The 15,630-nt window shown below is 37.9% G+C and overlaps 1 protein-coding gene and 1 long non-coding RNA gene across 7 annotated transcripts in view; one reads left to right on the top strand and one right to left on the bottom strand.

Moving 5' to 3' along the window:
• The window catches only part of rbfox3a (RNA binding fox-1 homolog 3a), a 622,611-nt gene that overhangs the window by 371,461 nt on the left and 235,520 nt on the right, over positions 1-15,630 (top strand). The gene's annotated exons all lie outside the window — the stretch shown is intronic.
• LOC135744583 (uncharacterized) lies at positions 10,914-15,541 on the bottom strand. 4 transcript variants are annotated; one of them, XR_010530767.2, is made up of 8 exons: positions 15,363-15,541; positions 15,125-15,273; positions 14,723-14,914; positions 14,104-14,180; positions 13,700-13,787; positions 13,480-13,594; positions 11,502-11,540; positions 10,920-11,407 (listed from the first exon to the last, which is right to left on the bottom strand). It is a non-coding gene; the product is annotated as an uncharacterized lncRNA (long non-coding RNA). The 4 variants fall into 4 exon arrangements; XR_010530766.2 differs by having other exon boundaries at positions 10,914-11,407; positions 14,727-14,914; positions 15,125-15,541; XR_012337946.1 differs by lacking the exon at positions 15,125-15,273 and having other exon boundaries at positions 10,915-11,407.

Raw genomic sequence — 15,630 nt, 5'->3', positions numbered from 1 at the left:
CCCATACTTTTCATTACGTCATGCACACCACAGTGAAAATCCTACAGGGTTTGAGTTTGCATGTAAGCATGTTTGCATTTGCACAGGTGTGAGCCACATGCCGACAAATCATCAAGGATGTTTGTGCCTTGCCGCGTCCCAGGTGCCGAATGCGACGACCCCTCCGAGGTTAACTCAGCACATTTGAGACCCTCTCTTCTACATTCGGTCCAACTTAATAACTCATCAATAGGAGCGTCTGTTTCACCTTTGGAATAAATCAAGCACCTGCTTTACAACTCATGTGAGGTCTCCAACCTCAAATGCAGTTCAGGTGATCAAAGATCGTGTTACACACCAAAGCCACGTGAACGTTTGCAATTTTTCTGATCCAACACGACACACAAAGCTTTGTAGCGGTACTGATGTGGGTACACAGAGGTGTCTTTTATCACAAACCGATGGAGGAATTTGATCTTACCGTTCACCGTAGATGGATCTTATTACTAACAATTGCACACAGCGTACAGGAAGTATCGCGGGCGCTGAATGATTTAAATAGAGACGTATAATGAGATGGATGAACAAATAATTCACTTTAATAGTGACAATCCTTCTCCTCGTGTGTGTATGAACTCTGCTGTGTGGTACGAAGTATCTGTCATTATTTTGCTGGCTTGATAGGCAGTTTGTCATGGTCCCCCTCAGGCACTGTAGACTGTGTGCTGCCTCTAATAAAGAAGGAACATCGTAACGTTTTACTAATATTTAATTATGGCTTTGTGGTCCAAGGACAAAGTGAAGGAAAAGTGCATGGATTGCAGTGGGATGATTCTGACTGCAGAGCCCCGATCATTTATTTTGTCAGATGTAGTCGTCCTCTCGTTAGTTCTTCTATGCGCTTTTCCTCGCCCCCTTTGCCTTTAGTGTGGCCCCGACTCTCATCTAAAGGTAACAGAGCTCTATCTGAGTGACAGTTCAGGACCCTCAAGCCATACAGTTTTAATTAAGAACATAGCCCTTGTTGACCCCTGGTCCCAGACCTGGTAAGGCCAGCCCAAGTCCAGTTTGGGCCCAGTGGAGGGCGGGCCGCAATGACAGCCCTTGCCCGATTAAAAGTCAGAGGGTCGACAGTTGTGGCATTTTTGTTTCTATTTTTTAACATTGCTTTCAGTCCTTGGTAAAAGGTCAGTAGGAAGAAAGTTCTAGAGGAAGTTAAGCCGAGGAAATTTTAGGTATCTTCAGTAGTTACATTGAAGGTAACAATGTTATTTTCTGACAAAAGTGACGTGAAAGTGAACAGCAGGGAAATTTGATTCATCAGCAGCTTTGAGATAAGGCAATGTGTTTTATTGAGACGCTGACTAAACAGAGCCACACCATTTGTGGTGCAGATTTACAACCATTAACATCTAAACCGGCGGAGTGAACTTCTAAACGAAAGTTTTGTTGATGTGTTTATAAGCCAGGAAGGTGGTGTGTAGGTGTATTGCACACAAAAGTGCATCAAAAAAATGAAAAATAAAAATCCATATTTACTAGCATATTAGAGGCAGTTTGTTTTGCTCCAGGGCACAACATGTTGGGTTGCCACATCACAGGAATTCCCTCTTGGGATCCGAACAAGTGCTTGTCTGGTGAGGTTTGCTGTTTCCTAATCACCTGTGCCGGAACGCCGGCCTGTTTGTGTAGGTGTTTATATCCGTGAGTGTGTGTGTGTGTGTGTGTTTTTCGAGGTTTAGCTGAGGCTCTGGAGTTAATGAGGGTTGTTCAAGATGCGTGTGTCCGGCAAGGGGCAGGGAGTATGGCGTCAGCGTTTCAGGCAAGGCTGGCCAGGGGGCGGCTCGCAGGTGGGCTGCATGCGGCAGGCCACCCTCTCTGATTTATGGAGGTGTCAGCTCGTCTGGCCGTGGGTTGAACCCACAAATCTCAGCACCTTTAAATCATGCCTCTCCGGAGCCCGGGTGAGGGCAGAAGAGGGGAGGGGTGCGGGATGATGTGGGGGGTTAGGTTGGGTGGAGACGGCCTCTCTCCTGATGTCTATCGAACGGGAAGAAAGAAAGGTACATAAATTCGCGTAAGCACGTAGACACACGCACATACATTTCAACCCCAGCTGTATTTATATATGCTGATCTACACAACATCACCCCTCTTTATCAACCCATCGTACGGTGTCTCTCGTCGCAAAGCTGATGCTACACATCACTCACTGTCCAGGGGTCCTGAGCAGCCCACCGTTTCCTCTGACATCTCCAGCCCAGCCTATGATGGAGATTTTTGTAAATCGGCAAATCTATGAAGAGATGCGTGTAGGTTTTCAGGATGTGGATCATTCATATTGGTGGAAATTGATTTCTTTCTGAACATCTCATTCACAGACAAATGACTGATGTTGGATTGATGGATCAGAGAATGGATTACAAGGGACTTTGTCAAACCTTTAATTAGATTTACAACCATTGACGCATTCATCTTTTTGGGTCTGTGTTGCTTTTACGGACTTAAAAGTAAACAAATTAATTAATAAACAAATATGCATTTTTATAACGAATTGTATTTACTAATAAAATTAATGCTACAAAAAAAACTTAATTTCTAGCCTTTACACAAAAAATACATAAATCATGCTTTTTGTTTGGTCAGACGTCATGAGTTTATCTCAAACCATTAGGTTAATTTTTTCTTTATTATATTATATACAAAAAGACTATTAACTTCCATACGTAACCATAATTTATATTTTCAACCACAATTGTCAATAGAGAGCCCAGATCTCATAGTCTAGGCTTTAAAGAGTGTGCATTCTGATGGCTTGTTCAATTGAAAGCCTCTTTATTTACTTTTCATGTGTACTTACACATATGATGATGCTTGAATTTCAATTTGCAAGTCTTTGACCAAAGCATGTTATTAGGAGCCTATTCATAACATGCTGTCATGTTGTAGAAGTGTTTCACAAGCATGTAATACTCAAATAACATCTCCCAAGAGATGCTTAGGGTTATTTGTTTGCGCTCGAAGTAGATTCTGTGAGATGGCAGATGTTTATAGTGCACTTGCTATGATGTTGTAAAATACAGTCTTTGTTTGTAAATAAAAAGAAAAAGATAGATTTTAAAACCATTAAATCAGTTCTGATAAAATACTGTATGTCTCTCGTATAGTATATGCGTGCATGCATATGCATGCATGTCACAGCGTTCCATATTCATGCAGTATGTTTTGTTACTAGAAAATCGATACACCGCTAGATGCAGCTTCTTTATGCATTTTTCCCATACATGCAAACGATGATAAATCCATATAGTTTTTTTCCAATGCTCATGGGTATATGAGTGTGCAAGTGTACACCCATGCATTATTCATATACATATGCAGTATAATACACACGTGTAGGTTCAAATATATTGCGTGCTTAAAAACACCCTTGATTTTACTGATGGCATCGGACGTGTCTGCTGCGCTCTTCACTTTCTGTGTAATTTAATTGCAGCTGATTAAACTTACAAATTTAGTCAGAGCACAGCATGCTAATGTAATGAAGTCCTTTCCCGTTCGAAAAATGTGTTAGCTCAACAGGTATGAGATCAAGTGCAGGGATCCCCACCGTGACCCTTAGGAACACATGAGACGCCACCAATACATAAACCGCATGTGTCTCAGAAATATTCCATCAGGCCAAAATAATATAACACTTTTGAATATAAAAATGTCATTTTTGGTTTGCATGCTATACCTGCCATGTTATGTGGTGGTTCCTACATAGAGACTATAATATTATACATAATATAGTGCTGTATATTATACATTTAATTATGTGTATAAAAATTAAATGTCAAGTCAATTTTATTTACATAGCGCTTTTTACAATTGTTTTAAAGCAGCTTTACATTAATAAAAGCAGGAGAAAACACAGAAAAAACGGTGGCTAAGATTAAACCGTACTAGCAAGCGTTGTAATAATGTTACGTATAGAAGAGAGTTCTAAATTATATATATATATATATATATATATATATATATATATATATATATATATAAATTAAATGAGAAGCTGACGGGGGTCGCTGAGCATACATCAGCTGGGCATCACGTTGAAGTAAGGCCAGTAGATCAGTGGTGTGATGAGCTTCATGGCAGCAGGAACTGGGTCTGTTAGTCTCAGCATCTTATGTTCGAGGATGAGACAGGGAAAGAGAAGCTAAATTATATTAGGGTAGGGGCCATTCGCATGTAATGCAAGTGTCATACAGTATAGTGGTAGAATATCTGCTCGGTATCAGACAAGTTAACTATTGCTGCGTAAGTCTATATCCCAGACAGAATATGTGAATGCTTTGTTCCGGACAAGCTAACTATTGCGACATAAGTATATTTATAAGATGAGTTATGTGAATGCTTTGTTAAAGAGAAATGTCTTTAGTTTAGACTTAAATTGATCAACTGTGTCCAGAGTTTGCGACCGCAGTGTACACGATGGATTGTATTCTGATAGTAATTCTCGAAGATACAAAGGTGCTAGGCCATTTAAGGCTTTATAGATGATAAGCAATATTTTAAAATGTATGCAATATTTAACTCTTTCCCCGCCACCGATAAAAAAAAGAAGTTGCCAGCGCCAGCATTTTTTATGATTTTCGCAAAAGTTTAATGCCTTCCGGAAAATTTTCTTAAATTAACAAACTCCCCTGTGGTAGAATATCTGCTCGGTACCAGACAAGTTAACTATTGCGGCATAAGTCAATATCCCGATGGATTGTATTCTGATAGTAATTCTCGAAGATACAAAGGTGCTAGGCCATTTAAGGCTTTGGGCCCTATCTTGCACCCAGCGCAATTGACTTTGTCAGTGACGTATGTATCATTCGTATTTTGCGCCGGCGCACAGCGGGGTTTTTCCCTCCACAGATGCACGTCAGCAAACTAGGGAATGAACTTGCGCTCCCTGGGCGGTTCAGCGCAAAAAGGAGGCGTGTTGCGGCGCAAACCATCTCTTATGCTATTTTGCAGTTTCAAAAAACAATTGCGCTACTAACCAAAAAAAACTAGTCTAAAGTCAGTGGCGCGTTGCGCGTGGTTCATTATGCTATTTTAAGGGCGCATGCTTGACCATCATGTATAGCGTGCACAACGCGCATACACTTTGCTTATCTAATCTACACAGATGCAACAGTTATTTTTGCAAATCATAAATTGTTACACTTAAAAATATTAATACACGAGATAAGGGGAATCATAGTGGTGAGCATTTTGGTGATAGTTTTTATTTATTCTCATGCAAATAACGATTAAAATATTTTCATAACTTTGTTGTGTGGCTGTATTACGTTTATTTTATGTAAATAATAGTTAAAATGTTTTCATAAGAAACCTTAATGTATATGAACTTGATTGTAAGAGTACTTTGGGGTTGGACCTTGCTTGCGTTTCTTGGGTCCGATTTCAAAGCCCCCTAACCCTTTCAGCGGTGAGGGTGGACGCAGCGATGTCTTCTGCTGGCGTCAAGTCCTGAGGCAGATCCACCTCCCGTTACACAGCGTGCCCGATTTATGCTGGCAAGCGTGGGATTCCCCCGTACAAGGACGTCGGTCTCCTCGGCTGTGAACCGCTCCTGGCGTGCGCCTGGTAAATCCGTCATAATAATAGCAACCCGCCATGGAACTTGCGCCCTTGCGTTTAAAGGGAATGTTGGCTAGCGTTCTGATTGGTTTATTTGACGTTACGCCCAAACCACACCTATGAATAATGAACCTACTTCAGACCAACCCCTTATTGATTTGCGCCCGGCGCAAGAGTTATTTCTCACGCCGGGAAAATAGCAACAGCGCCCAAGGTCCGCCCACAAACTCACTTGCGCGTTGCGCTTCGCACTTGCGTTTCAGATCGTTAAAATAGAGCCCTTTATATATGATTAGCAATATTTTAAAATGTATGCAATACTTAACTCTTTCCCCGCCAGCGATTAAAAAAAGTTGCCAGCGCCAGCATTTTTTATGATTTTCGCAAAAGTTTAATGCCTTCCAGAAAATTTTCTTAAATAAACAAACAAACAATATATCAAATGAACGAACAGACTATCTGCTTTCAAGTTTTATCCTACCTTCGTTTGTTTTCTTTTAATCACCTCTCAAATATGGGTAGGTTTCTTCAAAAAATTCTCTTAAAAAATAATTATCAGCAAAAAGCTGAGAAAAAGTGTTTTCTGTTAATTGACGAGTTGACTCGTCAATGGCAGGGAAAGGGTTAACTGGTAGCAAAGCAAAAAATTAGGCTCATGTGATCATACTTCTTAGATCGAGTAAGCACTCTTGCAGCAGCGTTTTGAACCAGCTGAAGCAAAAAAGGGATGCAAAACTGCTTTTACATTTTTGCATTTCACAGACGCCTTTATACAAAGTGACATAGTGCATTCAGGATATACATTTTGTGTACGGTATGTATGATATTTGTGAATCAAACCTATACAACTTTTGTGCTGCTAACGCAATGTTTCACCAGGTGAGCAACAGGAAACTTTTTTTTTAAATCGATGTGTAAAATCAGACTGCCTTAAGGTTTACCTGGCCCTGATCAGACTTATTTTAATATTTTGTGATTAAAAAAAACTAGTTATTTTAACTTGTCGCAGTCCACTGGTAGCTCATAACCCTACAGTCACATTAGCTACAAAAGTGAACGACACCGAGCGACACGCACTCGCTTGATGGGCGTTCCTTGGCTAGTTTCCAAAAGCGGTATCAAAAGTCACTTTAGAGGTATTGTTAAGTTACAAGAACGGTGTTTTTGGATTTAAAAGTATTTATTTCTCGATAAAAGTAACAAAATATTTGAGATAAAATGCCAAACTTATCAGATATATACATAAATACGCATTTTCCGCCATCTTGAATTATTTTCTCAGACTCGACCACAGACCTACGTCACGCTGCTCTTTCACACCGATTGGCAGTCGCTTTGTCGCATCGCTCAGCATTTGCATAAAATAGCCTGCTTGTCTATTTTGGCCCCGCCCTGCTCGCGCAGCGGCGAGCTCGTCGCTTGTCGCTGGCAAACGGCCACTTCCATTGAAAATGAATGGTAGCATGTCGCTCTGTCTCTGTCGCTTGTAGCTAATGTGACTGGGGGGTAAGAATTGTTACAGTTTACAGGAAGATAGATTGAGATCAAAATATTATGTATTGCAAATATGGTAAAAAAAAATTTTTGCAGACTTAGAATAGTTAATTTGAAAAAATGATTTGCTTTAAATCACTTGCTCAATATGTTATAATATACAGCATAGTTTAAAACTTCATAACTGCATTAAGCTGTGCTAGTTTAAATTTGCCATTTAGGCTCCACCGAAACAGTTTGAGAAACAAAAAGCCTGATGTAGCACTTGTCTAGTTCTGTTTTCCATTAAAGAATTATGCAATTAAATTGGATTGAATAAGATCAACACAGAATGAGACGGATAATCAGAGCTGTGATCTGACATGTCTCTTTTTTTTAAATACACAAACGCCAGACTAATTCAACACTGATAAATAATTGCAAGCCTGCTTGATAACATAATTGGCTATTTTGTACAGTGTGCGGCATAGTTGTGGCACTTTAAATCAATGCGCATCACATTCATTTATTAAATACCCCAGCTATGCGATAATGTCACTCTTGAATATTGCTCAGTTATCACAGTAAAAACAACCTGGTTGAAGGTGATTGAACAGTTTTATTTGATGTCTAACTATCTGAGAGCTCAACCAGGTAAAGAGGAATTACGGTGGGGTTCACTCATTGATAATTCAGTTTAGAAGCAATTGGTGTTTAAAAGTTTTTAAGTTTTCTTAAGCCTCTCTGTAGAGTCTACGAAATATTGCATTATCAAAAATACATCAAAAATTTCCATCTACAGTGAGCAATGAGCCCTTAATAAGTTTCATACAAGTCAAGCGCCCATCTAACAAACATACATTTCCTTCAACATCAAGACGTCTTCTCCGAGGTGTGTGGTGGCTTCCTGCAAATTTGCATAGATATTACATATCGACATTTGGTTTCCTTTCCGAAAAACGGTTGAATCAGGTACAGGTAATGCAGTGATCGAGATGTGTAAGGTTTAACTTATGCAGCGTCGAACTGGGAATGTGACATGCTGTCACAACTTCGGACAAAGACGCAGCTGATCTCAAGCCGCTCTGTCCTGCATCCACCTAAGGCAAATATATTTCGCAATAAGGCCCCGGAACGGCTTGACTAAATGGGGTAGCATGCAATTAGTTTCCCGAGTACTTATCTCATTAAAGTAAATGAATTATTGATTTAATGACACTCATGCTTTTAGCGGGTGGCATACTGATATTATGAGTCTTTTTTGTTGTTTGAAAGACTCTGTCTATCTTTGGCAGGTGCACACTTGTGCCATGCTTCTTTTTCAAGATGTTTAGTTTGGAGGTGATTTTTGTGGTAGGTAGTGACAGGTGTATGACCTTATTTCCATTATAAAAATGCAAATGCGTTAAAATGAAAATGCATTAGACTGACCTTGTTCTCTCATTGAAAAATTTACCAAAGCTGAATTGCACCACGCTGTAGTACGTAAATCGTTTCGTGATAAATTATTGCATTACGCTGTATTTCATATGAGCTTGAAACGTTAAGGTAATATTGATGTCCTGATGTCGGCCAGCGCTCGGATATCAAAAAATGCTCTCGAACAGTTTTTGGCCTGAATTGATTTCATGCTGCATCACGTATGTCTTGCTGAACTTAGAGTTTTACATTTACTTTAAGATTGAGTTGCAAAATTATGAAATATTTATTTGTATGTGCTTTGTTGACCTTGACGCTTAGGTTTTTGCTTATCCCCTTCTCAGAAATAAAGATAAAAGAGGGTACAAAAGTGTTCACTGGGGCAGTACCTTTGTAAAAAGTACACTTTTGTAACCAAAAGGTGCATATTTGTACATCATAGGTACACATTGGTACCTTAGAGGTATGTACCTCAAAGATATATATCTATACCAAAATACTAGGACTTTTTTAAAGGGGACATTTCAGAACATTTTTTAAAGTGACCCCAGAGTACATATGTGATGTTCTAGCTCAACATATCATATAAATAATTTATTATAACATGTTAAAATTGCCACTTTGTACACTGTCAGAAAACAAAGTACAAATTGTACATTTTTTGTCGCTGGGGTGGTACCCCAAAGTAGGAACAGTACACTGTTTTGTACCCCTAAAATTTAACTGGTACAAAATTGTTCCTTATGGTACACAATTGGTCCTAAGGGTATAAAATTGTACCCCAGAAAGTACAACATTTCAATGTGTTGTATACCCATAAAGGTACAAAAAGGTACCTTTTAGGGTACCACCCCAGCAACAGAAAAAGGAACAACTTTGTACCCTTTTTTTTTCTGACAGTGTAGGTGTGAGCAAAAATGTGCTGTTTTTGGGTGTGTCCTTTAAAATGCATCTCTGCACTAAATGGTTGGATAGCCATTTGGCAGTTACTTTTATCCAAAGCGACTTTTGCTACATTTCAAGTGTATTTGCCTTGAGGGTAATTGAACCCATGATCTTGCTCTACACTCCACCAGTTGATATCATTTAGCTGGATTCCTCTCTTGCCAGTAACTCCAGTAGCATGTTTCTGAGATAGCCCATTTTAACTCAATAAAATGAGATTATTTAGGGTCCAGTTAAGTTTCAGAATGTGTAATGCTGAAACAAATCAGATCACAGACAAAATGATTTGTAGGAGAAGAAACGCGCCATCCATTACAGGACATATGCATAATTACTGTTATTGCTGGATTTGTTTACCTCGTAACAGCAGACATGCTTTGTAAAATATTGTTTAATGCGTTATTGATGAATTTCCAAAATTCCTATAATTAATGTTACATGTCGTGTAAAAGAAATTGCTAAACATGAATATAATGACATACATAGATCATTCTGCTGATCACTGTAATCTGTATCTAAGAGGCCTTGACCATCAACATCTCAGTTCTTATTTTATTATACACCAATCACAATATATGATCATCCTCCTGTTAGAGCAGAGATGTAAACAAAAGCTTTTTTGTCACACAGGGCCATGCACAGAGATTTTAAAGGGGACATTTTTAAGACGTCAAATAAATCTTTGGTGTCCCCAGAGTACGTATGTGAAGTTTCATCTCAAAATACCATTAAAATAATTTATTATAGCATGTTAAAATTGCCACTTTGTAGGTGTAAGCAAAAATGTGCCGGTTTTGGGTGTGTTCTTTAAAATGCAAATGAGTTGATCTCTGCACTAAATGGCAGTGTCGTAGATGGATAGTGCAGATTAAGGGGCGGTACTGTCCCCTTCTGACATCACAAGGGGAGCCAAATTTCAATGACCTATTTTTTCACATGCTTGCAGGAAATGGTTTACCAAAACTAAGTTACTAGGTTGATCTTTTTCAAATTTTTATGTTGATACAAGTACTGGGGACCCAATTATAGCACTTAAACATGTTCCCTTTAAGCGAACCTGTCTGAAGCAATGGGTTTGAACCCAGAGATCACACATTCTGATCGAATAGCTTACACACTGTAAAAAGTTTATTGTCAAATTAACAGTAACTTACTGGCAACAATTATCCAGTAGTTCCTGTATTTCAAACAACAGTAAAATTACTGTAGAAAGAATGACAGTAGTTTAAAGGATACTGCAAAATGAAGTACAGTATTATACTGTTTTTTGTAAAATCCAACATACAGCATTTTACTGTTATACTGGAAATGTTACTGTTATTTATTTTACAGTATAAAATATATACTACTGTATTTTCCAATTTTACTGTTATTTATTTTACAGTGTAAAATATATACTACTGTATTTTTTAAGATTAAATTAAATACTGTTATTTTATTGGTTGATGTTAAATATAAAGACAACAACTATATCTTTAAAAGCAGAAAATTTATTGTGCAGTTTTAACTGTATATTTGTAACAATATTAACAAAAAAAAAAAAAAATGATTAGATTTTAAACAAAAAGTAAAGAAAAAATAACAAAATCAGTCAGCAATCAATGTATCCAATTGTTGCCATAGTGTAGTTACCCTAAATGAGAAAACCACATCATACAATACAGTGAAAAGCATAATTACAATACAGTTTTTTGTAGGTAGTATGGGTGGTGGTGGCAGGATGAAGGTGTAGGTCAGTAGTAGGCAACGTCGGTCCTGGAGTGCCGAAATCCTGCAGATTTCATTTCCAACCCTGATAAAACCTCGCCTACCTGTAGTTTTCTCTTCAGATCTAGTTGTTCAGGTGTGTTTGTTTAGAGCTGGAGCAAAACTCTGCAGGACAACGGCACTCCAGGACCGACATTTCCTACACCTGGTGTAGGTGGTGGGGGCGTCATATACAGCAGGGGCGACAGCACTTGTGATAATCCTGTAACAAATGATAAAACAAATTAATAATAAGTCAAAAAATTAACTAACCATCTAAAATGCTTGTTTTTAGCAATAATGTACTTTGAGCTCACCAGTTATAATCTAGAACATGGCCAAGTCTCGAGATCCACCTTGAGAGAACAGAGAAAATATTACGGAGAATGTTACAATAACATTACTGAAAGCTTAAATAACCCAGTCGCAGTGCTGGTTGGTGACTTCTTTTTCAAGGGTGCACGATGCAAAGCTTGTCACAACATGTATTTAGCGCATCATGTAAACTTATGTGTATCACTCATCATGTCAAAATGCGTGTCTGCTGCAGATGCTTCAAAGGGGTTTATTATAAACGATCTCGCTAAATCTCATGTGTAATCAGAGTTTAGTGTTAAGTTAGTGTCTTGCGAGTATTTTGTGAAAGTGAGTGTCATAAAATCATAAACCCTTCTGACGCTTTTACAGCAGGCACGTATTTTCACATAAGGCAAGATGCACATGGTTAACATGACACAACGAACGCATACTTTGACATGATGAGCAACACACATTACACTCTGAACACATATTTTGAATTTGCACCACTTAGGAGAGAAGTCACCAGCCACTACTGCGAAGTAGAATTACATTTTGAATAAATAATATTTAATAGACCACAGGTAGACTATTAAATATTTTTGCACGATTTTACACATTTCAGTGACTAAAACATGACACAAATATTACCCATAAATAGGGGTGTGCCGGTTTCAGAATTGGTGATGTCGGTTATGACATGAGTCAAATGTGACGGTTCGTAACATAACTGTCGGTGGGGTGTGTTTTGCTCGTTTAAATGCTCGTGGATTGACGGGAAAGTGTCATTTTACCATAAAATCATGAATGTTATGCCAAGTGTGTTTCAAACAGTAATAATGTTGAACAATTTAACAGAAAGCAATGAAATATTTAAAAAACACACTATTGCAAGAAGACTGCGCTGTCACTCTCTGCCCAGCATAAATGAATCCTCTATCTATCATCTATCTTAATAATCTTTAGAGAAACAAATTTGTGCCATGGGCTTTTTATGTCTGTAATTGTGTCTATATATATCTGTCAGTACAGAACAGCACAAAAACAATGTGGATTTAAAGCGTATTGAAGAGGTTTTGCTCATAAATGCAGGTAAAAGAAAGTAATGTGAACTTCAGATTGTTATTAAACTGCACACTATGCGCTGCAAACGCAACCGGTGTAAAAGCACAATGGCCACGCGCAGCAAACGGTCTCCACAGACGCGCTGCACAGTGCTCACCCGGCATTTTAATAAACTAGACACTGATTAGCTACTTGCTCTACGTTTCTTTAAAATTAACAGCAAGCAGTGAATGTGCGTTCAGGAGAGTTAGTAGGTTAGCATGGGAGGATTTGAACTTGAAAAGCGGAGTGTACTGACGGAAGAGATGATTTGAAAGGTGAGACTTTGTTTAATATGTTTAATCTCAAAAGTAACCGAAAAGTAACCTGGTTTGTCCTGTATGTCAGCGCGTTGTCAGTGTTGCTCCGCTCTGTATTTTCACTGCGTGAGAACATGAGGGGGCGTGTAACACAGACTGTTAACAATTGTTTTTAATTAGTATTTTAAAATTCTTTGATAAAAAATGTTTTTAAAAATATTTTAATAACACGGTTTTGCCGGTTATAGAGTTCTAATGACGGTGTTCAACTATAACCGTCGGTCTCACGGTTATATAATGACCGTCACACCCCTACCCGTAAATAATATCTGGTGTATGAAATAAATAAATGTGTTGACTATAATAATTATTATCAATAAACACAAAACTAATTCCGTATAGACCATTCCAAACTTAAGACGTTAAATGAACAAATTTACACAAAACTATATACGAACCAATTACCACTAAGTAAGGTTTGTTATGGCAAAACAATTTATAGAAATACGTTGTTTGTACAATTTTAGAAGTGTTATAGACTGTCTTTTGTAGTCACCAAAAATGTTTAACGTTTAGTGTGCAATGATGGGTTTGGACATGCTACACTGAAGGAGACAAAAAAGAGATACAGTACCTCTGTTACCTCCACTTTCAGGATATTGACACCATCCATTCTGATGCTGGCTCCTCACATCAAGGTGGTTTAAAGTGCATTGAAAAATTGATGTTGGTGTTAGCTTTGCTGAATCCTGTGAAAATAACATGTACTGAGTAACTAAAAATACAAGTTAAAGAGATGAGTAATAAATGGCATCAAAATCTAACCTCTATTGTTAGCCAAACTCAAAACTTACATTTTCCAGACAAAAGGTAAACTTGCTGTATTCTCAAGATGAAGAAATAAAATGAGCAGTGCAGGGTTTTTCTCCATATCAGAAACACCTGTGTAAACATAAAAATAAAACACAAGTTATTGCCACACTGATTAAAATATACTGTACTAAGTATGGGAGCTGTAAGAGATTAATACACACTCATTAAATACACTCAGCAAGTAGTTGCTTACTTATAAATATTAAAATAATTATTGGATAAATTTCATCCTTGTTAATGTGCTCCCAACTGATGTGCTGTTCCAGTTCTGTGCATTTTTCAAGTGTATAGGCAGTTCCTGACCAAACGCTTGACCAGTCCAGTACAGTAAAGTAAAGTAAAGTAATTGTTCAACATTTCAAATTGGGTATAAAAAAAATTATACCTTTTTGAGCCAGTATGTCCTGTCTTCAGATTTAGATGAAGGTCCTTCCCAAACCACATCTTGATGTCATAAAGAATCTTAAACACATAACATTTCAACAGAATTATTCAGGGCACTTGCACAGTAATACCTGAAAATGAATAGATTTTGTTCTAACTCAGATGATCACATGATATTGTCATAACAACATAATAATAAGTAAGGTATTGTTTCTGTTTTAATAGATTGATTGCAGGCTTTGCCTGATGCTAAATGCATGGTAAAAAAATTTTATTAACAGATAATTGAACCACGTAAAAAAATAATAATAATTGAACCACGTGACTTCTCCCTATCATCCGGGACATATGACCATCATGTAATGGCAGCGTATACAAAACAGGGATACAAAGGAAAACGTTGATCATTGGATTAATCCATATCAGGTCCTAGAACACATTTTCAGATCTCATGTCAGCAGAACACTAATACATTTTCACATAAATATTCGCGGATATTACTTAAATCCACAATACATCTTTGTGTATGGATAGTCCTATTATTAGCAGATGAACAAAAGTTATGTGACTGAAAAGAGTAAGGCTTTTATGAAACTACACAATAATAAGTTAGTACTCACCCACTGTTTAAAAAAGCACTGCTGGTCTCAATCCAAGTGAGCACACAAACACACCGCCACGAAAGCACAGGATCTCTTCAGTGCGATGTCCGCTGAAGTGATGATCTCCCCGCGATAGACGAGAGGACGAGCATGCAGGCGTAAAACTACCGTAGAAAATTTGTCGTGGACTGTAGCCCAGATTTACATACACTAATAAAGAAGATAAAACATTGTTAAATCTATTATACGTCTTTTCAATACTTCTAGCTGCCATAATGTTCAGTCAAGTTCACGTTCAGTCATTAATGTATTATTTTAAACCTATTCCACAGATATTCATTAAACAACGTATTCTGGCACAACATAATTCAAGTTTATAACGTTATTTATTTAACACATTAATTTCTTTCTCTTACTTACCTCAGCAAAGTCTCTGTCAACACAACACGATAAGCTCAGACTCGCCCTGACCGTTAATTTGAAAATGCCCTGCGCGGGGTTTTACACAGTGAACGTGCTTTATTTTGCACACAGGCAGACAATCATTGTGTAGTTGCAGAAGTTGTTTGCTGTTATGACAGAAATTAAGTAAAATTTAGCCGAAAGAACCCTTTAGTGCCAATAAAGTCTCATACCAGATATTGCATATAGCACTTACCAGATAATGATGAAGTGAGTGAAGACAAACACGACGACACAATATCTCGTATAATAGCTCGCTGTCATTTTGTGGTCACAAAATTAATGTTAGCATATACGTATTAATATTCACCCAGCAGATATTAATAAAGAAATACGCGATAGATGAGCAGAACAGATACGACGACACACACGCGTTCTCCCACTCCCCCTACTGACAGACCTGAGGAGCACATCACGTGACCGACTCGCGCCTGAACCCTCCGCATTTGTTTAGTCAAATTCTA

This window comes from Paramisgurnus dabryanus, chromosome 1 (genome assembly GCF_030506205.2).
Source record: "Paramisgurnus dabryanus chromosome 1, PD_genome_1.1, whole genome shotgun sequence".
NCBI lineage: Eukaryota > Metazoa > Chordata > Actinopteri > Cypriniformes > Cobitidae > Paramisgurnus > Paramisgurnus dabryanus.
This window is presented reverse-complemented; position numbering and strand designations above follow the sequence as displayed.